This window comes from Pristiophorus japonicus, chromosome 14 (genome assembly GCF_044704955.1).
Source record: "Pristiophorus japonicus isolate sPriJap1 chromosome 14, sPriJap1.hap1, whole genome shotgun sequence".
NCBI classification, from domain to species: domain Eukaryota; kingdom Metazoa; phylum Chordata; class Chondrichthyes; family Pristiophoridae; genus Pristiophorus; species Pristiophorus japonicus.
The window spans coordinates 116,328,105-116,354,420 of NC_091990.1; the positions used below are offsets into that span (position 1 = coordinate 116,328,105).

At 48.4% G+C, this 26,316-nt stretch overlaps 1 protein-coding gene across 6 annotated transcripts in view; it reads right to left on the reverse strand.

Moving 5' to 3' along the window:
• LOC139280046 (doublecortin domain-containing protein 1-like) overlaps positions 1-16,233 on the reverse strand; it is a 761,217-nt gene extending 744,984 nt beyond the window's left edge. For 2 of the 6 annotated variants that reach the window (XM_070899506.1, XM_070899505.1), the window contains exon 1: positions 15,819-15,990. The gene's annotated coding sequence lies outside the window, so the exon portion shown is untranslated. Of the gene's footprint in view, positions 1-15,818; positions 16,014-16,174 lie in introns of those variants that run through there. The other 4 variants (XM_070899504.1, XM_070899503.1, XM_070899507.1 and 1 more) reach the window with 4 other exon arrangements.
• Between the last annotated feature and the right edge of the window lie 10,083 nt (positions 16,234-26,316).

The window sequence follows — 26,316 nt, forward strand, 5'->3', positions numbered from 1 at the left end:
AGCCAAGTTGTGTAGCATGGAGCACACCACCACGAATTTAGCTACCTGCTCAGGGTGGTATTGGAGCTCGCCTCCTGAGTGGTCCAGGCATCTGCGCTGCTTCAGCACTCCACGATATTGTGAGTTGCTCTGTGGCTCTCGTATCGCCTTTCAGCCTCGGTGTGGGTGTCATGCAGGGGGATCATCAGCCAGGTGGCGAGGCCATATCCTTTGTCCCCAAGCATCCAGCGTTGACCTTGTGGCTCATTGTTAAACAAGTCAGATGCAGTGCTCTCACGCAGGATGTGAGCATCATGGATGCTGCCTGGAAATTGAGCATTCACTGCCAGTACAATTTGCTGGTGGTCGACAACCAGTTAGACATTCAGGGAGTGTAATCCCTTACGGTTCCTGAAAACCTCAGCATCCTGAAAAGGTGCCCGCTTCGCAAAGTGCGTGCAGTCTATTGCTCCCTGCATCTTGGAGAAGTTTGCAATTCTGGAGAATCCTGGAGCCCTCTCACTCTGTGCCGCCCTGGTCATAGGGAAGCTGATCAAGTCCCTCCTGCGTGCGTACAGGGCTTCAGTGACCTGTCGAATGCAGAGATGTATGGCATGCTGAGAAAGTCCGCAAATGTCGCCAGCTGTGGCCTGAAAAGAACCTGAGGCGTAGAACGACAGTGCCATAGTGACTTTGACTTCGACGGACAGTGCAGTACAGATGGTGCTGGCAGGCTGCAGATCTGCCCTTATCAGCTGGCATACCTCAGTGATAATGTCCCAACGAACACACCGCTTCAATTCCAATCGGTCACAGTGTGGTCAAGATGTTTTTAGAGATGTTCACATCAACTCCAACGACCTGCAGAGTACATCCGAACTCTGCCAAGTTTGAAGCACAGCAGTCTTTTAAAGGACTCGACATGTGCTCTAGAACCTGGCGTTCATAACACTGTGATTCGTTCCGGTTAGTTCGACTTTTTGTGGGCGTTTTTTTGGGCGAGCGATATTGTGGGCGATATGTGTGCGAGGTGGTGAAATTGACGATGGGGCGATCTCCATGGCCGCTAGTTTGGGTAAATATGCTCTTTACGACAAAAACAGTGGGCGGGCGTTAATATTGAATCTCGGCGCTAATTTCGTGTGGAAAGTAACGTTGGACGATATTATGGGCGTTGAATTCGCCCATTCTGCTGATTCCACCCCAAAAAAGTGGACGGACGGTAATAATTTTTTTCGCCGTTAAGCACATGTGGAAAGTAACGCTCGGCAATAAGTTTCCTAAAAATGCCCACCAGTTTCCATTTTGTGCCAAAATGGGCGATATATGAGTGTATATCAGCGGTAAAATGGGCGTTAAGTGGGCATTAAGCATGCAAAAAAAGTGGAGGTTCTAGCCCAATGTAGGTCTTCTTTGGGTGTCAGCCATCTACATTACCCCAACATTAGAAATCCGCACTGTCAAATGGAACATGCTTGGCAGGCAATATTATTATCTACTTGTTTATTTACACTTAATAACGCAGTTTAAGCTACACAATAGCTAAGTACTCTCCAAAACATAGCCTATAAATAGTATTAGTGTTGGCTCACTATTGTTAATCCTGAGTATTTGTACTTAATCTTTTCCTGAGCTCAGCTGTAAACATGTCCCTTATAAACAAGTCATCATGCTCATACAATCTCCAACACTGCATCTAGGATACTGTGTATAAACAAAACACACCAAGTTGAAAAATACAGCCTTGAGGAATACAGAAGTGACCGAGCATCTTTGGCTTCAGGCACTGGTGCATGCTCACGGTCACTTCTGTAACTTGAGGGACAACAGTTTACCAATTACAGCACCAAAATTGGAGTCAATACATCTTATGTCTTTGGGCTAAATTAAATAAAAACAGAGGGAAGCTTTCATTCATTTTGGTGACTGCTTAATCGGATATAGTCTCTGTTGTGTGATGTGAGTTGACAATAGCCTATGTTGTGTTATGTCTGGGGGCCATACTTTTTCTTCTCTTTTTTATGGATTTAACTGACATAAAATTATTGCTTTCAAAAGTAAATTAGTAGGAAACAGTGAGAAGTGTTTTCCAACATGTGAGGGTAGGGTGAATTCGTCAATCCTTTTCAGTGAGGAACATCATCATCATCATAGGCAGTCCCTTGGAATCGAGGAAGACTTGCTTCCACTCCTGAAGTGAGTTCTTTGGTGGCTGAACAGTCCAATACAAGAGCCACAGACTTTGTCACAGGTGGGACAGATAGTCATTAAGGGAAGGGGAGGGTGGGACTGATTTGCAGCACGCTCTTTCCGCTGTCTGCGCATGATTTCTGCATGCTCTCGGCGTTGAGAGTCGAGGTGCTCAGCACCCTTGCGGATTCACTTCTGCCACTTAGGGCGGTCTTGGGCCAGGGACTCCCAGGCATCAGTGGTGATGTCGCACTTCACCAGGGAGGCTTTGAGGGTGTCCTTGTACCGTTTCCGCTGCCCACTTTTGGTTCGTTTGCCATGAAGGAGCTTCGCATATAGCAGTTGTTTAGGGATTCTCGTGTCTGGCATGCGAACTAAGTGGCCTGCCCAACGAAGCTGATCTAGCGTGGTCAGTGCTTCAATGCTGGGGATGTTAGCCTGGGCAAGGACACTGATGTTGGTGCGTCTGTCCTCCTAGGGGATTTGCAGGATCATGCAGAGACATCGTTGGTGATATATCTCCAGCGACTTGATGTGTCTTCTGTAAGTCTTCCATGTCTCTGACCCATATAGGAGGGCGGGTATTACTACAGCTCTGTAGACCATGAGCTTGGTGGTAGGTTTGAGGGCTTGGTCTTCGAACACTCTTTTCCTCAGGCGGCCGAAGGCTGCACTGGCACACTGGAGGCGATGTTGAATCTCCGCATCAATGTCTGCCTTTGTTGACAAGAGGCTCCCGAGGTATGGGAAGTTGTCCAGATTGTTGAGAGCCGCGCCATGAATCTTGATGACTGGGGGATAGTGCTGTGCGGCGGGGACAGGTTGATGTAGGACCTTTGTCTTATGGACGTTAAGCATAAGGCCCATGCTTTCATATGCCTCGGTGAATACATTGACTATATCCTGGAGTTCAGTCTCCGAATGTGCGCAGGTGCAGGCTTCGTCCGCATACCTGGCCTGGAGGCGGCGAAGGTTAAACAGCTTCCCATTGGTTCTGTCGTTTAGTTCCATTCCGGCGGGGAGCTTGTTGACAGTGAGGTAGAGCATGGCAGCGAGGAAGATTGAAAAGAGGATTGGAGCGATGATGCAACCCTGTTTGACCCCAATTCGGATGTGGAATGGGTCTGTAATGAATCCACTGGTAAGGATCACAGCCTGCATATCGTCGTGGAGCAGGCGAAGGATGTTGACAAACTTTTGGGGGCATCCAAAACGGAGGACGCTCCATAAGCTCTCACGGTCGACAGTGTTAAAGGCCTTTGTAAGGTCGAAAAAGGCCATGTATAAGGGCTGGCGCTGCTCCCTGCATTTTTCCTGCAGTTGTCGTGCTGCAAAGATCATGTCCGTTGTTCCCCATAGGGGACAAAATCTGCACTGTGACTCCGGGAGGAGCTCCTTGGCCACAGGGAGAAGACGGTTGAGGAGGTCTCTAGCTACAACCTTCCCAGTAGTTGATAGTAGGGAGATTCACCTGCAGTTGCCACAGTCGGATTTGTTCCCCTTTTTAAAGATGGTCATGCTCACTGCATCTCTGAGATCTCCCGGCAAGCTCTCCTCCCTCCAAATGAGAGATGAGGTCATGTATCCACGCCAACAGCGCTTCTCCGCCATATTTTAGCGCCTCAGCAGGAATTCCATCCGCACCCGTAGCCTTATTATTCTTGAGCTGTTTTATGGCTTTGCCTACTTCTTGCAATGTTGGAGTTTCACTGAGGTGGTGGAGGGATGCATGCTGCGGGATGGAGTTGAGAACACTCGAGTCAAAGGCAGAGTCTCGATTGAGGAGATCTTCAAACTGCTCCTTCCAGCGGGTCCTGACAGCCTCAGTGTCCTTGATGAGTGTTTCCACGTTCTTTGCCAGGAGTGGGGTGGGGCCTTGGGAGTTTGGCCCGTAGGTGGCCTTGACTGCAGTGAAGAATCCTCGTATGTCATGGCTGTCAGCTAGTTGTTGTATTACCTGCGCTTTCTCCATCCACCACCTATTCTTTAGATCCCGGGTTTTTTGTTGTACCTCAGCCTTGAGCTGTTTGTAACGTTGCTTTGCAGCTCCCGAGTTTGGCTATTGCTTGAGGCTCAAAAATGCTCTGTGCTTACGATCTATTAGTTCTTGAATCATCTGATCTTTTTCATCAAACCAGTCATGATGTTTTCTGGTTGAGTAACCAAGTGTCTTTTCACAGGCACTGGTTATGGAGGCCTGGAGGGCAGACCAAGCGCTGTGGGCATTGAGCATCTCAGGGCCATCAAGGCACGCCAGATTGGCTGTGAGGCGCTGGTTGTATAGCGCTCTCTTAGCTGGATCTTGAAGTGCCCCGGTATTAATATTTTTGCGGCACTGCTTCTGCTGTCCTCTCTGCTTTGGGGCTATGTTAATATTGATGATGGATCGGATTAGGCGATGATCCGTCCAGCAGTCATCAGCTCCCATCATGGCGCGGGTGATGCGTACACCCTTGCAATCCTTGGCTCGGACGATGACATAGTCCAGCAGGTGCCAGTGATTGGAGCGAGGGTGTTGTCACGATATCTTGTATTTGTCCCTCTGGCAGAACAGGGTGTTGGTGATGAGGAGGTTGTGTTCTAGACATTTTGTCAGGAGAAGGGTGCCGTTGGAGTTGGATTTCCCTACCCCCTCTCTGCCAATTACACCTCCCCAGAGGGCTGTGTCTTTGCCGACCCTAGCAGAGACTATACCCATTATTACTCTTTATCTGAGAAAGGATATAATTGCCTTAGAGGCCCATCTCTCTCACAGGCAGTCCCTTGAAATCGAGAAAGACTTGCTTCCACTCTAAAAGTGAGTTCTTAGGTGACTGAACAGTCCAATATGGGAATTACAGTCTCTGTCACAGGTGGGACAGACAGTCGTTGAAGGAAAGGGTGGGTGGGATTGGTTTGCCGCACGCTCCTTCTGCTGCCTGCGCTTGGTTTCTGCATGCTCTCGGCGATGAGACTCGAGGTGCTCAGCGTCGTCCCGGATGCACTTCCTCCACTTAGGGCGGTCTTTGGCCAGGGACTCCTAGGTATTGGTGGGGATATTGCATTTTATCAAGAGGGCTTTGAGGGTGTCTTAGAAGCAGTGCAATGAAGATTTACGAGATCGAACTTCTGTCTGAGGCTGAACCAGACTGTTCGCAACTGTTGGTGTCATATTAGACCCTGAAATCAGCTTTCAACCACATATCCGCAGTATAACTAAGACCGTCTATTTCCAATTTTGTAACATCGCCGGTCTCCTCCTTTGCCTCAGCTCATCCACATCCAAGCCTTTGTTACCTCTAGACTTGGATAAAGTAAATGTTGGTCCCTTAGCGGGTGAGACAGGGGACTTAATAATGTGGAACAGGGAAACGGCAGAGGCTTTGAACAAATAATTTGTATTGGTCTTCACAGTAGAAGGCACTAAAAACATCCCAATAGTGGATAATCAAGGGGCAATAGGGAGGGAGGAATTTAATAAAATCACTATCACTAAAGAAGTAGTGCTCGGTAAAATAATGGGACTAAAGGCGGACAAGTCCCCTGGATCTGATGGCTTGCATCCTAGGGTCTTAAAAGAAGTGGCTGCAGATATAGTAGATGCATTCGTTGTAATTTACCAAAATTCCCTGGATTCTGGGGAGGTCCCAGCGGATTGGAAAACCGCAAATGTAACACCACTATTTAAAAAAGGAGGCAGACTTAAAGCAGGAAACTATAGATCAGTTAGCCTAACATTTGCTGTTGTGAAAATGCTGGAGTCCATTATTAAGGAAGCAGTAGCAGGACATTTAGAAAAGCAATTTCAATCAAGCAGAGTCAACATGGTTTAATGAAAGGGAAATTATGTTTGATAAATTTGCTGGAGTTCTTTGAGGGTGTAACAAGCAAGGTGGATAAGGGAGAACCAGTGGATGTGGTGTATTTGGATTTCCAGAAGGCATTCGATAAGGTGCCACATAATAGGTTACTGCACAAGATAAACGTTCACAGGGTTGGGGGTAATATATTAGCATGGATAGAGGATTGGCTAACTAACAGAAATCAGAGAGTCGGGATAAATGGATCTTCTCCGGTTGGCAAACAGTAACTAGTAGGGTGCTGCAGGAATCAGTGCTTGGGCCTCAACTATTTACAATCTATATTAATTGTAAAGTCCTGTCCCCTCAGTACAGATTCACACGAGGCACGTAGTGAAGTCAAGGTCACTCTGGACTGCACCTTTATTTCACAGTCTGGAATGCTGAATTTGCCTGAGACCTGTCCTTATATACCTGTCTCTTGCAAGTGCACCCCTGGTGGTAAGGTATGTTGGTGGTTACAGGTCATATCTTATTACAGTCATGTATAGCATGTTAGGATACAGTTATATATAATAATGTAAGATACATGACATCACCCTCCCCCAAGGTCTTATTGTCTTTATAGGTTCAGTCTCTCAGGTGGTCTACGCTCTCGTGTGGAGCGTCTGAGTTGTGGTTCAGTTGTTTGCCTTGGTTTCTGTTTTTCTTTGGGTGTGGTTGCTGGTATCTCGCCTGAGCTGTCTGTTTCGATTGGTGTGATTGTTGTTGACTCGCCTGGGCGGTCTGTTGGGATTGCCCTTTCCTCAGGTTATTCCCTCTGTCTGTCCACCAGGTGTGGTGTGAGTTCCACATTGTAGTCTGCCTCTGGTTCCGCAGTGTTGTTGGTAAATCTGCTTTTGACTTGGTCTACATGCCTCCGGCAGGTTTTGCCATTGTCCATTTGTATTACCAGTAGCCTGTTTCCTTCCTTGCCCGTTACTGTCCCTGCAAGCCATTTGGGACGTCTGACATAGTTTAGCACAAACACTTTGTCCCCTATCTCATTCCATCTCCCCCTCGAATTTCTGTCATGGTATTCAGTCAGCTTACGGTGCTTTGCCTCAACGATTTCGTGCATGTCTGGGAGGATTAATGAGAGCCTTGTTTTTAAAGTCCTTTTCATCAACAGTTGCGCGGGGGGGGATCCCAGTCAGTGAGTGCGGACGAGATCTGTATGCCAGCAGAAGTCGCGACAGGCGACCCTGCAGCGTGGGACCTTGGATTTTAAGCATGCCTTGTTTAATGATTTGCATTGCTCTCTCCGCCTGGCCGTTGGAGGCCGGCTTGAACGGTGCCGACTTGACGTGATTTATGCCGTGGTCAATTATAAAGTCTTGGATTTCTGCGCTGGTGAAGCACGGACTATTGTCACTGACCAATATGTCAGGGATTCCGTGCGTTGCAAACATGGTTGCGTGGCTCTCCACAGTGGTGGAGGTTGTGCTCGAGTTTAAAATGGTGCATTTGATCCACTTTGAAAATGAATCTACAACTACGAGGAACATTTTGCCCATGAATGGGCCCACATGGTCTACGTGCACCCGCGACCACGGTTTGGTAGGCCAGGGCCAGGGGCTCAGGGGAGCCTCCCTGGGGGCATTGCTGAGTTGGGCACAAATGGTGCACCTTCGGACGCAGAGCTCCAAGTCTGCGTCAATACCAGGCCACCAGACGTGGGATCTGGCTATGGCCTTCATGAGAATGATCCCCGGGTGCTCGCGGTGGAGCTCCCGAACAAATGCCTCTCTGCCTCGCAGAGGCATGACTACTCGGCTGCCCCACATCAAGCAGTCTGCTTATAGTGATAGCTCATGCATGCGCCTGTGAAAGGGTTTTAATTCCTCGGGGCAGACATCGCAAGCCTCGGCCCAGTCACCGGTTAGGACACACCTTTTTACTAAGGATAACGTGGGGTTGTTGGCCGTCCAGGCTCTGATTTGGCGAGCCATCATGGGCGAATCTGTGGACTCAAAGGCATTGATTGCCATGACTGTCTCACAGTCCTGTTCGCCAGACCCTTCCGTGGTCGCCAGGGGTAGCCTGCTGAGCGCGTCGGCACAGTTGTCTGTGCCTGGTTTGTGCCTTATGGTATAGTCGTAGGACGGCAGCATGAGTGCCCACCGTTGAATTCATGCCAAGGCGTTGCCGTTTATTGCCTTGCTTTCGGATAGGAGGGACGTGAGGGGCTTGTGGTCGGTTTCTAATGCGAACTTGGCCCCGAAAAGGTATTGGTGCATCTTTTTGACACCGTACACGCACGCGAGCGCCTCCTTCTCTACCATTCCGTACCCGCGCTCCGCCCGCGAAAGTGACCTGGAGGCATAAGCTATGGATTGTAATTTGCCTGCACTATTGACATGTTGCAAAACGCACCCGACCCCATACGCTGATGCATCGTATGTAAGAACTAGCTTTTTACCTGGATTAAAGAAAGTCGAAACACTGTTGGAACACAGAAGGTTCCGTGCCTTATTGAAGGCGCGTTCCTGGGCGTCCCCCCAAAACCAATCGCACCCCTTCCTGAGTAGCACGTAGAGAGGCTCCAGCAGCGTGCTTCAGTTCTGCATAAAGTTCCCAAAGTAATTGAGTAGCCCAAGAAAGGTGCGCAGTTCTGAGACATTCCGAGGCCTGGGTGTCAGGCGAATTGCTTCTGTTTTGGACTGTGTTGGGCGGATTCCATCAGCGGTAATCCTTCTGCCCAAAAATTCAACCTCGGATGTGAGAAACAGGCACTTGGATTTATTGACTCGTAGGCCTACCCGATCCAACCGCTTTAGTACTTCCTCCAAAGTACGGAGATGGGAGTCTCCTCAAGATTGCGGAGATGGGAGTCGGTGTCCCTGCCCGTGATAAGTATGTCGTCTTGAAATACAACCGTCCACGGGATGGACTTGAGCAGGCTCTCCATGTTGCGCTGGAATATGGCAGCTGCCGACCTGATGCCGAATGGGCATCGATTGTACATGAAAAGGCCTCGATGTGTGTTGATGGTGGTGAGTAGCTTGGATTCTTCGGTCAATTATTGCATCATGTACGCAGATGTGAGGTCTAGTTTTGAGAAAAGTTTACCTCCAGCCAATGTGGCAAATAAGTCCTCCGCTCTGGGCAGCGGGTACTGGTCCTGTAGGGAGACTCTGTTTATGGTAGATTTGTAGTCCCCACAGATTCGTACAGATCCATCAGGCTTCATGACTGGGACAATGGGACTTGCCCAGTCGCTAAATTCCACAGGTGATATAATGCCATCCTGTAGAAGACTGTCTAGTTCATGTTCAATCTTTTCCCTCATCACATAGGGTACAGCTCTGGCCTTGTGATGGACCGGTCTAGCATCCTGTGTGATGTAGATTTTGACTTTGGCCCCTTTGAAAGTGCCCACACCTGGCTGCTTTATAACTGTTGAGCAGGAGGTCCGTTCCTCTAATGACATGGCATGGACATCATCCCATTTCCAGTTTAGTTTTGCCAGCCAGCTTCTCCCCAGCAGTGCTGGGTGGTCTCAAGGGACAATCCACAGGGGAAGTCGGTTCACTGTCCCTTTGTGTGTGACAGAGAGCATGGCGCTGCCGAGGGCTGGTACGATTTCTTTGGTATAGGTCCTTAGTTTGGTGTCGACCCTTGTGAGTTTTGGTCTGTCGCTTTTATGCGGCCACAGTTGTTCAAATTGTTGAGCGCCCATGAGAGATTGACTCGCTCCCGTATCCAGCTCCATGTTGACAGGTATCCCGTTGAGTAGGACCCTCATCAATATAGGAGGCGTCCTGTTGTAGGAGCAGTGGCCATTGATCGTGTTGACCCGCTGTATATCGGTGTCCCGGGTACTGTCCCCACCGTCTTCTGGTCCATTTTCCGACCCATCCGATTCATATACCAGCCGAGCTGCCGTTTTTTTGCACATGCGAGCCAAATGCCCTGTATATTCACAGTTCCTGCAAACAGCCTGCTGAAATCGACATCCCCTTGATGAGTGCCCACCCCCACACCTCCAGCACAGACTGCTTCTATTGTTCCCAAAGAATGAGCTGCATCTGGCTGATCTCTCTTGAGCTTCTCTCAGTTTGTAGTTGATTGCTCGCATTGTGGGTTGATGAGGTGGGAACGGCCGTTCCTGTGGCCCTTGATGGCTTGTGGCGCCACTGCCTGCTGTCGAGAGCCTGTTCTCCCGGTTTTGTCTGTGTGTGGGGATAGCAGCTTGTTTAATGCTGTGAACTTCTTGTTCCGATATTTCATTAGTTGTCGTACCTGCATTGTAAATCAACATTGTTTCTTCTTCCCCTACCAAAAATGTCTGTGCAACCAGTGCTGCTGCCTCTAAGGTCAGGTTCTTGGTCTCTATAAGCTTTCAGAATATGCCTGCGTGGCCTATTCCTTCAATGAAAAAGTCTCTCAGCATTTCTCTCCTCAGTTCATTGGAGAACTCACATAAACTAGCCAACCTCCGAAGTTCCGCCACTGAGTCGGGTATGCTCTGGCCCACACAGCGTCTGTAGTTGTAGAACCTGTGTCTGGCCATGTGTAGGCTGCTTGCTGGCTTCAGGTGGTCTCTTATCAGTGTGCTCAATTCTTCAAACAACTTGCTTGCTGGTTTCTCAGGTGCCAGCAGATCCTTCATTAAAGCGTATGTTTTTGAGCCACAGCTGGTCAAGAGATGGGCTCTTCTCTTGTCTGCTTTGTCGTCTCCTAACCAGTCTTTGGTTACAAAGCTTTGCTGGAGCCTTTCTATAAAGTCCTCCCAATTGTCTCCAGCATTGTACTTTTCATCTGATCCGTTGTTCGCCATTCTGTGGATTCTGTAATCCCGTAACTCGTTGCCACTGTAAAGTCCTGTCCCCTCAGTACAGATTCACACGAGGCATGTAGTGAAGTCAAGGTCACTCTGGACCTGCACCTTTATTTCACAGCTCTGGAATGCTGCACTTGCCTGAGACCTGTCCTTATATATCTGTCTCTTGCAAGTGCACCCCTGGTGGTAAGGTATGCTGGTGGTTACAGGTCATATCTTATTACAGTCATGTATAGCATGTTAGGATACAGTTACATATAATAATGTAAGATACATGACATTAATGACTTGGATAAAGGGACCGAATGTAATGTAGCCAGGTTTGCTGATGATACAAAGATGGGTGGGAGAGCAAATTGTGAGGAGGGCACAAGAAATCTGCAAAGGGATGTAGACAGGCTCAGGGAGTGGGCAAAAATTTTGCAAATGGAGTATAATGTGGGAAAATGTGAGGTTATCCACTTTGGCAGAAATAATAGAAAAGAAAATTATAATTTAAATGGAGAAAAATTGCAAAGTGCTGCAGTACAGAGACACTTGGGGGTCCTTGTGTATGAAACACAAAAAGTTAGTATGCAGGTACAGCAAATAATCAGGAAGGGAAATGGAATGTTGGCCTTTATTGCAAGGGGGTTGGAGTATAAAAGCAGAGAAATCCTGCTACAACTGTAGAGGGTATTGGTGAGGCCTCACCTAGAGTACTGCGTACAGTTTTTGTTATATATGTAAACCTGTAAATACCTTGTTTAGCCACCAAAAGGCTCATCCCCTGGAGTCCCAAGGGATCCCACAACCCCTTGGGAGCACATGTACTTAAGGAGGCTGGAGAGACACTCTGGAGACCTGCAATAAAAGACTAAATTCACACTTTACTTTGAGCTCATAGTATCTAGTCAGGCTCTCCATTCATACACTACAACTGGCGATGAGATACAGATACAGAACCCCACCGCAACGATGCAGAGAACAGTGGGCATCCTGGAGAAACTTTTGGAGGGAGATGATTGAGAAACGTTCGTGGAGCGACTTGACCAATACTTCATGGCCAACGAGCTGGAAGGAGCCAAACGATGGGCGATTCTCTTCACCGTCTGCGGGGCACCAACCTATGGCCTCATGAAAAATCTGCTTGCTCCAGCGAAACCCACAGAGAAATCGTATGATGATTTGTGCACACTGGTCCGGGAGCATCTTAACCCGAAGGAAAGTGTTCTGATGGCAAGGTACCAGTTCTACACGCGCAAGAGATCTGAAGGTCAGGAAGTGGCGAGCTATGTCGCCGAGCTAAGACGCCTTGCAAGACATTACGAATTTGAAGGACATTTGGAGCACATGCTCAGGGACTTCTTTTACTTGGCATTGGCCATGAAGTAATACTTCGCAAACTTTTGACTGTAGAGACCCCAACCTTGAGTAAAGCCATAGCAATAGCCCAGGCGTTCATCGCCACCAGTGACAATACCAAGCAAATCTCTCAGCACACGAGTGCTGCTACAAGTACTGTGAACAAAGTAATGTTGTTTTCAAATCGTAACGTACAGGGCAACCTCACATGCCTGCAGCTGCACATCTGCAGATGTCTCAGAGTCCACCATCAAGGGTGATGAATGCTAGGCCATTCACACCTTGTTGGCGCTGCGGGGGTCATCATCATTTCCATTCATGCCGCTTTAAAGGATACGTTTGCAAGGGCTGTGGAACAATGGGACATCTCCAACGTATGTGCAGGCGAGCTGCAAACCCTGCTAATCCTGCAAACCACCATGTTGCAGAGGAGGACAAATCCACGGTGGATCACGACGAACCAGAGCCTCAGACCGAGGAGGCAGACGTATATGGAGTGCACCATTAACCACAAAGTGTCCCCCGATAATGCTGAAGGTTGAATTAAATGGACTCCTGATGTCAATGCAGCTGGACACAGGCGCGAGCCAGTCAATTATGAGCAAAAAGACTTTCGATAAGTTGTAGTGCAGCAAGGCCTCAAGGCCAGTCCTGACTCCCATTCGCACTAAACTGAGAACTTACACAATGGAACTGATTCCCGTAATCGGCAGTGCAACTGTAAAGGTCTCCTACAATGGAGCGGTGCACAAGTTACCACTCTGGGTGGTACCGGGCGATGGCCCCAGGCTGCTCAGCAGGAGCTGGCTGGGAAAGATACGCTGGAACTGGGACGACGTCCGAGCGCTCTCGCCCATCGACGACACTTCGTGTGCCCAGGTCCTAAACAAGTTCCCCTCGCTGTTCGAACCAGGTCCTGCTTAGTTACCGCACGAGATCCCACTCGCTCACTGGGATTCCACCCGCTGAACTGCTCATGAAAAGGGCACTCAAGGCTCTCGTTAGTCCACCCTGATCTACACGAAGAGGTAGAGAGCAGGCGGCTTCAACAAAGTACATATCATGATAGCGCAAATGTGTCACGCGAAATTGAGATTAATGACCCTGTATTTGTGTTGAACTATGGACAAGTGGCTTCCCGGCACTGTCATGGCCAAAGAGGGGAGTAGGGTGTTTCGGGTCAAACTTTCAAATGGACTCATCTACAGGAAACACTTGGACCAAACCAAACTCAGATTCCAGATATCCAGAGCAACCCACATTAGACCCTACCTTTTTTGACCCCCCAACACACATACCAGTGGCAACCGAAACAGCGGTTGACCACGAAGCAGAATCCATCACCCGCAACAGCCCAGCAGGATTCACCACACCAGGCAGCCCAGCAAGGCCAGCTGCACAGCAGCCCAGCGAGGGCCCAACAGACAATTCACCAAAACCAGCATTTGCACCGAGACGATCAACCAGGGAAAGAAAGGCCCCAGATCGACTCACCTTGTAAATAGTTACACTTTTGACTTTGAGGGGGAATGTTATTATGTATGGAAACCTGTAAATACCTTGTTTAATCACCAGAGGGCTCATCCCCTGGAGTTCCAAGGGATCCCACAACCCCTTGGGAGCATCTATACTTAAGGAGGCCTCACAGGCTGGAGAGGCACTCTGGAGACCTGCAATAAAAGACTAAGGTCACACTTTACTTTGAGCTCGCAGTATCTGGTGAGGCTCTTCATTCATACACTACAGTTTTGGTCTCCATATTTAAGGAAGGATATACTTGCATTGGAGGCTGTTTGGAGAAGGTTCACTACATTGATTCTGGAGATGAAGGGGTTGTCTTATGAAGAAAGGTTGAGAAGGTTGGGTCTATACTCATTGGAATTTAGCAGAATGAGAGGTGATCTTATTGACACATAAGATTCTGATGGGGCTTGACAGGATAGATGCTGAGAGGATGTTTCCCCTCTTTAGGGAATCTAGAACTAGGGGGCATCGTTTCAGAATAAGGGGTCGCCCATTTAAGACGGAGATGAGGAGGAATTTCTTCTCTCTGAGGTTGTGAATCTTTGAAATTTTCTTCCTCAGAGAGCTGTGGAGGCTGGGTCATTGAATATATTTAAGGTGGAGTTAGACAGATTTTTGAACTATAGGGGAGTCAACGGTTATGGGGAGGAAAGTGGAGTTGAGGCCAATATCAGATCAGCCGTGATCTTAGTGAATGGTGGAGCAGGCTCGCAGGGCCAAATGGCCTACTCTTGCTCCTATTTCTTATGTTCTTGTGTTCTTATGAATCCCTCCCTTCCACCCACTGCGTGGAGTCATTACAGTCCCTTAAAAGGGAAACTGACAATTTTCTGAAAGAGGGCAATTCCATTTAAAGGGGGTTAGTTAATTCTTGGGCACCCGCTGTCTTCAAGAGCATTGCTTGACTACATCAGAGTGGGAGAGGAATTTCTGATTTTCTCCTGAATTGTCCTCAGGTTTTCTCTAGCTTTTATCTCTCTCTCCCAAGAGATAGTATGGTTAAGTGTGTGAGGTTTTACCATTAACTAGATTGGGTGGGTTTGATTGACCTGATGTTTTTTTCTCACCCTTTTTGTCTGTCTGTATGTCCTGTCCCCCCATATTACATGCTGCACCCATCTAATTCTGATTGCCATTTGCTGTTGCCAGTGCTCATTTTAAATTTGGACAGATAATATAACTGTCAACACGTGTCCGTGCTGTATTTAAAAATATCCACGTATTTACACTGTACAGTTGCCAGAGGTGAGCATAAAATAAAGTGGGACTATGCCCTTCAATCCATCAGCATGTATTTGATATATTTATACACGTTAGTATAACTGGGTCATTGACAAAAATCAGAGTTTGAATTTAAGGCTTTTAAAAAAAATGTTATGGTGTATTTCATTTTTAATGGTTGGCACCACTGAACTTTACTGGGGAGGCTCCTGATCCCAATGCCTCAGTGTTCTACTCACTATTCACTCTTCATTTTGCAGTGTGCACCATCTACAAGATGCATTGCAGCAACTCGCCAAGGCTTCCTCGACAGCAGCTCTCAAACCCACGACCTCTACCACCTAGAAGGTCAAAAGCAGCAGGCGCATGGTAACACCTGCAAGTTCCCCTCCAAGTTACACACCATTCTGACTTGGAAATATATCGGCCGTTCCTTCAACGTCGCTGGGTGAAAATCCTGGAATTCCCTCCCTAACAGCACTGTGGGAGTACATTCACCACATGGACTGTAGCGGTTTAAGAAGGCAGCTCATCACCACCGTCTCAAGGGTAAATAGGGATGGGCAATAAATGAGATACCCAGTTTTAATTTTTTTTCTTGAATAGTTGTCCTGATTTCTTACATGGTTCTGATTCAGTTTTGCATTGCTAGTTTAAAATTAATAGAGCCAGCTGCAATTATTTGTTAGAATATATGTTTATGGGACTAAAAACAACAAATAATTTGAGGCCTACTAAAGTGGAATCCAGGTCCTCACATTAAAGTAAAATTCTGCACTCCCATTAGTTTTCAGTACATTTTAAACTACAGAAATTGAGGCATTTACTTGTTTAGTTTTGAAGTTGTTTTTGTTCTTTACTCAACCCTTTCAGATATCTCAGTCCCTGTAATACTTAAAAGGGGAGACAAGAAGTGCTTTCATTAAGAACAAAACTATCAAAAGATTCTGATTTACCTGCATTAAAATTCTATGAAGTTATTTTTGCGTCTCTTTGATGTTTTCTTTCAAAGTTTTGCAACAATCATCAAGGTTCTCCACTGATAAACTCTTCCACACTGAAGTATTGGCAAGAACTGAAGCCTGGGATCTCTAGCAACAGTTGCTAGTCACAAAAACCATGTGATCAAAGCACTTGTAACCAGGCGTAACTCTGAGGGCAATAATTAATCGTGGAAGCCAGCAAAGAAAAAACAATTCCCCGCCTACCTAAGGAAATCTACCGAATTACTGATAAATGTTGATAGAATCCTATTCCCGTATTGTCAGGAAAATTCATAATTTGAGAAGTTTCGTGCAGTGTATGCAGGCACCTTTGATAATGACTCCACGAGGCAGGGTATGGTACTTAAACTGTGTAGATCGTAGTGCTTTATTTGCAGCTCCTCGAGTGAGGGCACCAAGCTGTGAGCTCTCTTTTCTACTGGGTTACCTGCAGTGTGTAGGTAACACTTAGGTCTCCAGCAGCAGCACCCTCTGGTGTATAGTAAGGTGTGTACAGTGTAAGTACATTCAGTGTTACAAAAATCAAATAACAATACAAGCAAGCATACATAACAACACGCCTCCCTCAGCATTTTTCAAGTCCTTTTTGTAATGACCTGGGGAGGTGATCAGTAGTGGGTTTTGGGAGGTTGTGGTGAGGGTTGTGTAGGTGCCAGGTGTAGTGAGGGTTGTGTGGGTGCCAGGTGTGATCCCTGTACATGAAGCTGGCCTCATACATTTCTCCCCCTTCACACACAGACTACGTGGGTGCCACTGTTGTGGGATCCCTCAGTGGGGTAGCCATTGTAGCAGTGGGTAGGGTGCATAGTCTGTGATGTGGGTAGTTGTGTGGTGGTGGGCAGTGGACAGGACGGTGTGGGCTCCTTGTCCTCCAATTGGGATGAGAGTCTGGCCATCTCCGGTTTTGCCAGGAAAGCTGGAGGGTATTGGCCTCTCACTCCTGGTGTTGGCCCTCGTGGCCAGAGGGTGTAGGGCTGTTCTGAGGCAGGTTGCCAGTGGTGGTGGCTGTGCTGCCCATTGACCACTGTCCCTGTAGTGGGTCTGCTCCCACTAGGTGTGTGTGCATCCCTCCTGGGGCATCACACTAGTACCAAATGTAAAGTCCTTACTCGACAGCATGAAACCACACGAGGCACATTCAAGGGACCTTAGCTCTTTATTACAGGACTCCAGAAGTGATGACCCTGCGTGGGACCTCACTTTATATACCTGTGTGATCAGGTAAGGAGTGTCTCCCACAAGTTCACCCCCTGTGGTCAAGGTGTGCATCTAAGTTGAGTGTATACAGTAATACAGTGGTGTTACATTGTAGTTACAAACATAACATCACCTTCCCCCCCCCCCCCCCCAAAGTCTTGCTGGGATCATAGGTTCAGTCTTTCAGGTGGTCTACGCTCCCTCATGGAGCACCGCAGTTGGGGCTCTGGTTGTTGGACGCTGATGTGAGTGTGTCACCTGTGGTGATTCCGGCCTGTCCGGGCTGACCTCAGGGACTGTGCTTTCTTCCGATTGCTCTTGTTGCACATTCGCTGGCGATAGTGTGAGCTCCATCTCATGGTCTTCTTCAGGTTCCTCCATGTCCATGCTGAACCTTTTTTTACTTGGTCCAGATGCTTACGGCATATCTGCCCATTGTTGAGTTTTACCACGATGACCCTATTCCCCTCTTTGTCAATTACAGTGCCCTCAAGCCATTTGGGCCCCATGGCGTGATTGAGGATGAATACAGGATCATTTATTTCTATACATCTCCCCCTTGAATTACAGTCATGGTACTCGTTTTGTGACTTGTGCTTGCCCTCAACTATGTCGGTCAGGACTGGGTGGATGAGGGACAGCCGAGTTTTGAGTGTCCGTTTCATGAGTAGCTCTGCGGGCGGGACCCCTGTGAGCGAGTGCGGGTGGGATCTATAGGCCAGCAGGAGGCGCGATAGGCGGCATTGTAGGGAGGGTCCTTGAATCCTGAGCATACCTTGCTTAATGATTTGAACTGCCCGTTCCGCCTGGCCATTGGAGGCCGGCTTGAACGGCGCAGTCCTGACGTGGTTGAAGCCATTGCCCGACATAAACTCCCGGAATTCATAGCTCGTGAAACACGGGCCATTGTCACTAACCAGGATGTCCGGCAAGCCATGGGTTGCAAAGATCGCATGTAGGCTTTCCACGGTGGTGGGTGACGTGCATGAATTCAGGATGATGCACTCGATCCATTTCGAGTACGCATCTACTACAATGAGCAACATCTTCACCATGAACGGGCCCGCGTAGTCAACGTGAATGCATGACCATAGCTTGGTGGGCCAGGGCAACGGGCTGAGCGGGGCCTCCCTGGGGGCATTACCCAGCTCGGCACAGGTCGTGCACCTGCGAACACAGTGTTCCAGGTCTGAATCAATTCCAGGCCACCAAACGTGTGACCAGGCAATGGCCTTCATCATCACAATGTCTGGGGTGCTCGCTGTGGAGTTCCCTGATGAATGCCTCCCTGCCCTTCTGGGGCATGACTATCTGGCTGCCCCATAGTAGGCAGTCGGCTTGGATGGAGAGCTCATCCATCCGCCTGTGGAACGGTCTGATCTCCTCAGGGCATGTTCCGTGTGCGGGCGCCCAATCCCCAATCAGGACACATTTCTTAATCAAGGATAGGAGGGAATCTCTGTTTGTCCAGATTTTGATCTGGCGGGCTGTGATGGGGGAGCCTGCACTGTCAAAGGCATCGACAGCCATGATCATCTCAGCGCTTTGCTCAGCTGCCCCCTCGGTGGTGGCCAGTGGGAGCCTGCTGAGTGTTTCGGCGCAGTTTTCAGTGTCGGGCCGGTGCCGGATGGAGCAGTCATAAGCAGCTAGCGTGAGGGCCCACTGCTGTATGCGAGCTGATGCATTGGCATTGACAGCCTTGCTGTCTGACAACAGGGGTGTGAGTGGCTTGTGGTCCGTCTCCAATTCAAACTTCTTACCGAAGAGGTACTGATGCATTTTTTTTACACCATAGACACATGCAAGCGCTTCCTTCTCAGCCATGCCATATCCCCGTTCTGCTTGAGAGAGCGACCTGGAGGCATAAGCCACATGTTGTAGCTGACCCTCAGCATTACCCTGCTGCAACACGCACCCAACCCCATAGGACGATGCATCACAAGTCAGAATTAAATGTTTACGGGGGTTGTACAGGAACAACAATTTGTTTGAACAAAGTCGGTTTCGCGCCCGATCAAAAGCCCGTTCCTGACAGTCCCCCCAAAACCAATCACAACCCTTATGCAGGAGCATGTGTAGCGGCTCCAACAACGTGCTCAAGTTCGGCAGAAAGTTCCCGAAATAGTTCAACGGTCCCAGGAATGAACGCAGCTCTGATGTGTTGCAAGGCCTGGGTGCTCGTCGAATCGCCTCTGTTCTGGATTCGGTGGGCCGAATCCCATCTGCAGCAACCCTCCTGCCCAGAAACTCAACCTTGGAGCTAAAAACACACATTTAGACTTCTTGAGTCACAGGCCTACCCGGTCCAGTCGGCGTAGCACCTCCTCCAGGTTGTGGAGGTATTTCTCGGTATCTCGACCCGTGATGAGGATGTCGTCCTGGAATGCGATCGTTCCAGGAATGGATTTAAGCAGGCTTTCCATGTTACGTTGAAAAATCGTGGCTGCTGATCGAATGCAAAATGGGCACCTGTTATACGCAAACAGTCCCTTGTGCGTGGTGATGGTGGTCAGTAGTTTGGATTCGTCGGCCAGTTCCTGAGAATGCATACTGAACATGGATATTAAATGTATACAGACATTTAAGTCGAGAAGTTTAGAACGTGGGAATTATATATGGACAGTATAAGCTAACAAAGAACTCATGGAGGAATAGCCATGACATCTCAGACTCGAGACTGCAAAATATTACAACACTAACACATATTGAAACAAAACCCACAGCTTGCAGAAAAACCTCAAGGTCTTATTAAATCATGTTATTAACCTGAAACATTAACAGAAGGTCTTTGTTTAAAATCAGACCATACTTAGGTCGGCTTATGAGTGGACAAAGGGAAAGAGGGATCAAAAGGGATAGGCTGAACTAGGATGTCACTCTAGCCCTATCTTGTTATCTTTTACCGAAAATGTATAACCTTCGTCCCTTTACAATGTAAACTCACTTTGTCCGTAGGAAGTGAGTGCGATCTATCAGAGTTGCATTCCTTCTGTCTGATAAGGTCCCCGATCGGGATTTGCTTTTTAAATAAAAGCTTGCTTTGTTTAAAGCACAATCGGTATTCGACTCAGTGATTTCACTGAACCAGATTGAGGGAAAAGAATCCAGAAATCAACATTCCTAGGTCATATAGGCTGAAGTGAGGTCCAACTTGGTGAACAGCTTGCTGCCTGCCATCGTGGCGAAGAGGTCCTCCAATCTTGGGAGTGGGTATTGGTCTTGTAGAGACACCCGATTGATGGTGGCCTTGTAGTCGTCACAGATCCTGACAGAGTCATCCGCTTTTAGAACGGGAACGATGAGACTCGCCCAATCGCTGAATTCAACAGGCGAGATGATGCCCTCTCGCAACAGCCAGTCCAATTCGCTCTCGATTTTCTCCCGTATCACATACAGCACCGCTCTGGCTTTGTGGTGCACTGGCCTGGTGTCTGGGGTGATGTGTATCACCACTTTAGTGCCTTTGAAAGTCCCGATGCCCGGTTGAAATAGTGACTCAAATTGTTGTAGGACTTGAGCACGAACTTCGCTCCACCGAGGACATTGCGTGAACATCCCCCCCAATTCCAGTTCATCTCGGCTAACCAGCTCCTCCCCAACAGAGCGGGTCCACTGCCCGGGACTATCCAGAGTGGCCACCTGTTCACTAGCCCATTATTGTGTGTGACAGCCATCATTGCACTGCCTAGCACCGGAATGATTTCCTTGGTGTAAGTCCATAATTGTGTCTCGATACGTTCTAACTTGGGTCTACTGGCTTTGAGTGACCATAACTTCTCGAATTGCTGAACACCCATGAGTGACTGGCTGGCCTCTGTGTCCATCTCCATGCATACTGGGATGCTGTTCAACAAAACTCTCATCATCATTGGTGGCGTTTTGGTGTATGAACTGTGAATATTCGCCACATGGACCCGCTGAACCTCAGCGTCCATCGATTTGCCCCAAAAGTCATCCTGCCTCACAGAGCCCTCTTTCTAGCCCCTCTGTCTCATATATCAGTCTGGTTGCAGGTTTTCTACACATTCGAGCTAAATGGCCAATGAGATTGCAGTTTCTGCAGACAAAATGTTGGAATCTGCAAGATCTGGCTGAGTGTTTTCCCCCACACCTCCAGCATGAGTTAAAGTTTCCATTGTTGGGGACAAAGGGACTATGGCCAGGAATTCCGCGCTGACTGTCCCTTTGACTGCTCTTAAGTACCCTATTAGTGGGTGTCAATGGCCCTATCCTGGGCCGCATTGTCCACTGTGATGGCGTGAACATCCGTTCAGCCTGCCATTGTCTCTGTTGAGATCCTGCCTGGTAAATGTCGGACTGCCCCTGCCTGCCTGCGGGGCTCTGAGTAGCATTTATGATATTGACTCCCTGATCCATTGCCGTGTTAGAGGCAAAATTGTGCGTGTAAATCATTTTCGTCTCTTCCTCTCCCGCTATGAAAGTTTGAGCTAACAACGCTGCCGCTTCCAAGGTCAAGTCCTTGGTCTCAATTAACTTGTGAAAAATTCCCGCATGACCGATACCCTCGATGAAGAAGTCCCTTAGCATCTCCCCCCTGCAGGCGTCTGTGAACTTACAGAGGCTGGCCAAACGCCGGAGGTCTGCTACAAAGTCCAGTATGCTCTGTCCTTCACGGCATTGGTGGGTGTAGAATCTGTGTCGAGCCATGTGTATGCTGCTCGCCAATTTGAGATGCTCCCCGATTAATTTGCTGAGCTCCTCAAAGGTTTTGTCTGACGGCTTTTCGGGTGCCAATAAGTCCTTCATGAGCGCATAAGTCTTTGGCCCGCTGCTGGTCAGGAGATGAGCCCGTCGCTTGTCGGCCGCTGCATCCTCTAGCCAGTCTTTAGTTACGAAACTTTGCTGAAGCCTCTCGACAAAATCGTCCCAGTCTTCCCCAACACAGTACCGTTCATCTGTGCTGCCGGTGGCCATTCTCGTGGGTCGTGAATTCCTGTTTCTCGTCACCAATGTAAAGTCCTTATTCTACAGCATGAAACCACACGAGGCACATTCCAGGGACAAGGCCACTCTGTGAGCTTAGCTCTTTATTGCAGGACTCAAGAAGTGATGACCCTGCGTGGGACCTCCCTTTATATACCTGTGTGATCAGGTAAGGAGTGTCTCCCACAAGTTCACCCCCTGTGGTCAAGGTGTGCATCTAAGTTGAGTGTATACAGTAATACAGTGGTGTTACATTGTAGTTACAAACATGACACCAAAGGTCCAGGCTACATGGTCTGGTAGCCAGCTAGACCTGGGGTCTCCCACGGGGAGATTCCTCTAGCATTTGCATGGTCTCTGTAGAATCCAGTGTCCTTTAACATTGTTCTACCTGTATACATGACACCACGGCTCTGGTCATTCATAGTCGAATCTACATTGCTAATAACAACATTTGCATCACTTTTTGGTACCATGGTTACATTAGGCATTTCAAACTCTCTGCCACAATCATCACATATAACAAGCGTATTCTTAACCTTATTTACACAAGCATTCATTTCATTTTTCACATTAGTTACACCAACATCACAATTCATGGTTACATGATCATACTTACACCCTTTTACTGCATTTTTAGCTTTAAATTCCCTGTCATCTTTAAGTTAAAACTGCCCCTTTAAATTTTTTTGGTTACTGGTCTCCTTTAAGGAAGTCTTCAAATCCGATTGGTCGCTTGGTGTCATGTGTCACTCCTCCAATGCTGCCCCTCGTGGTCTGGTCGTGGTCATTTTGATTTTAGGTTTTTCTCCTCTCCTCGCAGCCATCTTCTGGCTCTCCTTCAGGTAGGCTGTGGTGATCTTTTCTTCCTCAGGTTCAGCCATGGACGTCAGGAATCCACTTCTTTCGATGATGTTCACCTCTTGGAGTCCTGCCCTGGCCTGGAAGGTGGAGTTTGGGTTTTTGGTCCTGGAGATTTTGCTGTGGTGTGGTCCTGGAGATTTCGCCGCGCAGTCGAGCTGGACAGTGGGATCTCTAGATGCAGCGATGGATCCGTGTTCGGGGCTGCGTGGGATGTCGTTTGCTGGAGCCCGGAGGCCGTCGCCACTTCGACTGATTTCGACCGGGTTCATCCAATTCCTCTCAGCAGCGTGGGACCATCTACGGCAATGATCTACAGGAGGAGTTTGTTCAACACGCCGCCCTGGGAAACCTGGACGTCCACGCTGCCAACGATTTGGATTTTACCTTTGGTGTAGGTGAGCAGCTACGCCTGGACAGGAGGCAGTTTTGGTCGTTTGGCTCTTCAAAGACTGGCTCGCCCCTGTGTCGATCTCCATGGAAACTGGGACTCCGTCTGTTATGTATGTAAACCTGTATTTTCCATGTCTAATCACCAGAGGGCTTATCCTCTGGAATCCCAAGGGATCCCACAATCCCTTGGGAGCACCTGTATATAAGGAAGCCTCACAGGCTGGAGAGGCAATCTTGAGATCTGTAATAAAGGACTACGGTCACACCTTACTTTGAGCTTGCAGTATCTAGTCTGACTCTTTATTCAAAACATAACACCGTCGATGTCTACTTCCATCGTCCACGGAGAATTTAAACAATTTGCATTTATACTGCACCTTTATCGTAGGGAAACGTCCGAAAGCACTTCACAGGAGTGTAAAAATGACATAGAATCAAAGAAGGAGCTATTAGGACAGGTGACTAAAAGCTTGGTCAAAGAGACAAGTTTTAAGGAGAGCCTTAATGGAGGAGAGGTGGAGAGACGAAGTAGTTTAGGGAGGGACTTTCAGAGCTTAGGACCTAGACTGCTGAAGGCACGGCCACCAATGGTGGGACGAAGGGAGTGTGGGATGCACAAGAGTCTAGAGTTGGAGGAATGCAGTCATCTTGGAGGGTTGTTGTCATGTATCCTACATGGGTACTGTTATGTATGCAACCCTAGGCAACCTGTATCATACCGCCACCAGAGGGCTTACCTGTTGGAGTCCCAAGGGATCCCAGCATCCCTTGGGGGCACTGTATATAAGCAGGCCTCCCATGCTGTATGAGCACTCTGGAGTTTGAATAAAGAAATTAAGGTCATGCTTACTCACGTCTACAGTACTCAGTTACATTACTTTATTATGAACTTAACACCTCCTGTGGTGCCAAACTTTTTTAAATGTTGTTTTGTCCTTCCAGACTCGGATGATTCAGACCACAGTGAAACAGACGATAGACCCACTGACTCCACCTCTGGCGTCACCCAGCCCTCTCCTGACGAGGAAGACTCGACCAATACTTCGTCGCCAACGAGCTGGAAGGGGACAAGAATGCTGCCAAACGAAGGGCGATCCTCCTTACCGTCTGTGGGGCAACAATCTATGGCCTCATGAAGAATCTTCTAGCTCCGGTGAAACCAACAACCAAATCCTATGAAGATCTGTATACGCTGATCCGGGAGCACCGAAATCCGAAGGAAAGCGTTTTGATGGCAAGGTATCGATTCTACACGTGTCAACGGTCTGAAGGCCAGGAAGTGGCGAGCTACGTTGCTAAACTAAGGCACCTTGAATGACATTACGAATTCGATGGATTCCTTGAGCAAATGCTGAGACTTTTTTGTGCTTGGCACTGGCCATGAGGTTATCCTTTGCAAACTATTGACTGTTGAAACACCAAATCTGAGCAAAGCCATAACGATAGCCCAGGCATTTATATTCACCAGTGATAACACCAAACAAATTTCGCAGCATAACGAAGTTTCGGCTAGCACTGTACACAAAGTAACGTAATTTTCAAGCAGGAATGCATATGGCAGAACGTACACGCCGGCAGCTGCACGACCTCAGATGACCCAGAGTTCACCATTAATCATTAATGTGAGGCAGTTACACCTTGTTGGCGCTGTGGAGGTGATCATCGAGCCCATCAATGCCGCTTCAAACACTATGTGTGCAAAGGCTGTGGAACAATGGGACATCTCCAGATAATATGCAGACGAGCTGCAAACACTGCAAACCACCACATTGCAGAGGTGGATCAATCCATGGAGGATCAGGTTGAACTAGAGACTCGAACCAAGGAGGCAGAAGTGTACGGGGTACACATCTTCACCACGAAATGTCCACCGATATGTTAAAAGTCGAACTGGACAGAATTCCAGTATCCATGGAACTGAACATGGGTGCAAGTCAGTCTATCATGAGCAAAAAGGCCTTTGATAGGCTGTGGTGCAACAAGGCACTCAGGCCCAAGCTTAGCCCCATTCATACCAAGCTAAGAACTTACACTAAAGAGCTGATCTCTGTTATTGGCAGCGCAGCAGTAAAAGTCTCCTATGATGGAGCAGTGCACAAACTCCCACTATGGATTGTACCAGGAGATGGCCTCACACTGTTCGGCAGAAGCTGGCTGGGAAAAATCCGCTGGAACTGGGACGACATCCGAGTGCTCTTGTCGGTCGATGAGGCTTCATGTGCCCAGGTTCTGAGCAAGTTCCCGTCGTTGTTTGAGCCAGGCATCGGAAGTTTCTCAGGGGCGAAGGTGCAGATCCACTTGGTTCCCGGTACACGAATCATCCACCACAAGGCACGGGCAGTGCCATATATGATGCGAGAGAAAGTTGAAATTGAGCTGGACAGGCTGCAGTGAGAAAGCATCATTCCGCCGGTGGAGTTCAACGATTGTTCTGGTTCTCAAAGGCGACGGCACGGTCAGAATTTGTGGGGACTATAAAGTAACGATTAACTGTTTTTCGCTACCCAAGGCAGACGACCTATTTGTGACCCTGGCTGGAGGAAAGACGTTCACCAAGTTGGGCCTGACTTCGGCCTACATGGCGCAGGAGCTGGCAGAATCTTCGAAAGGCCTCACCTGCATCAACACACACAAAGGTCTGTTCATCAACAATAGATGCCCATTTGGGATTCGATCGGTCGCGGCAATTTTCCAAAGGAGGATGGAGAGCCTGCTAAAGTCGGTTCCGCGCACCGTGGTTTTCTAGGACGACATACTGGTCACAGGTCGGGACACCATCGAACACTTGAAGAACCTGGAAGAGGTTCTAAGTCGGCTAAATCGTGTGGGACTCAGGTTGAAAGGCTCAAAGTGTGTTTTCCTGGCACCAGAGGTTGAGTTCTTAGAGAGAAGAATCGCGGCAGAAGGCATCAGACCCACTGACGCCAAGTCGGAGGCCATCAAGAACGCGCCGAGACCACAGAACGTGACGGAGCTGTGGTCGTTCCTGGGACTCCTCAACTATTTCGGGAATTTCCTACCCGGTTAAGCACCTTGCTAGAACCCCTACATGTGC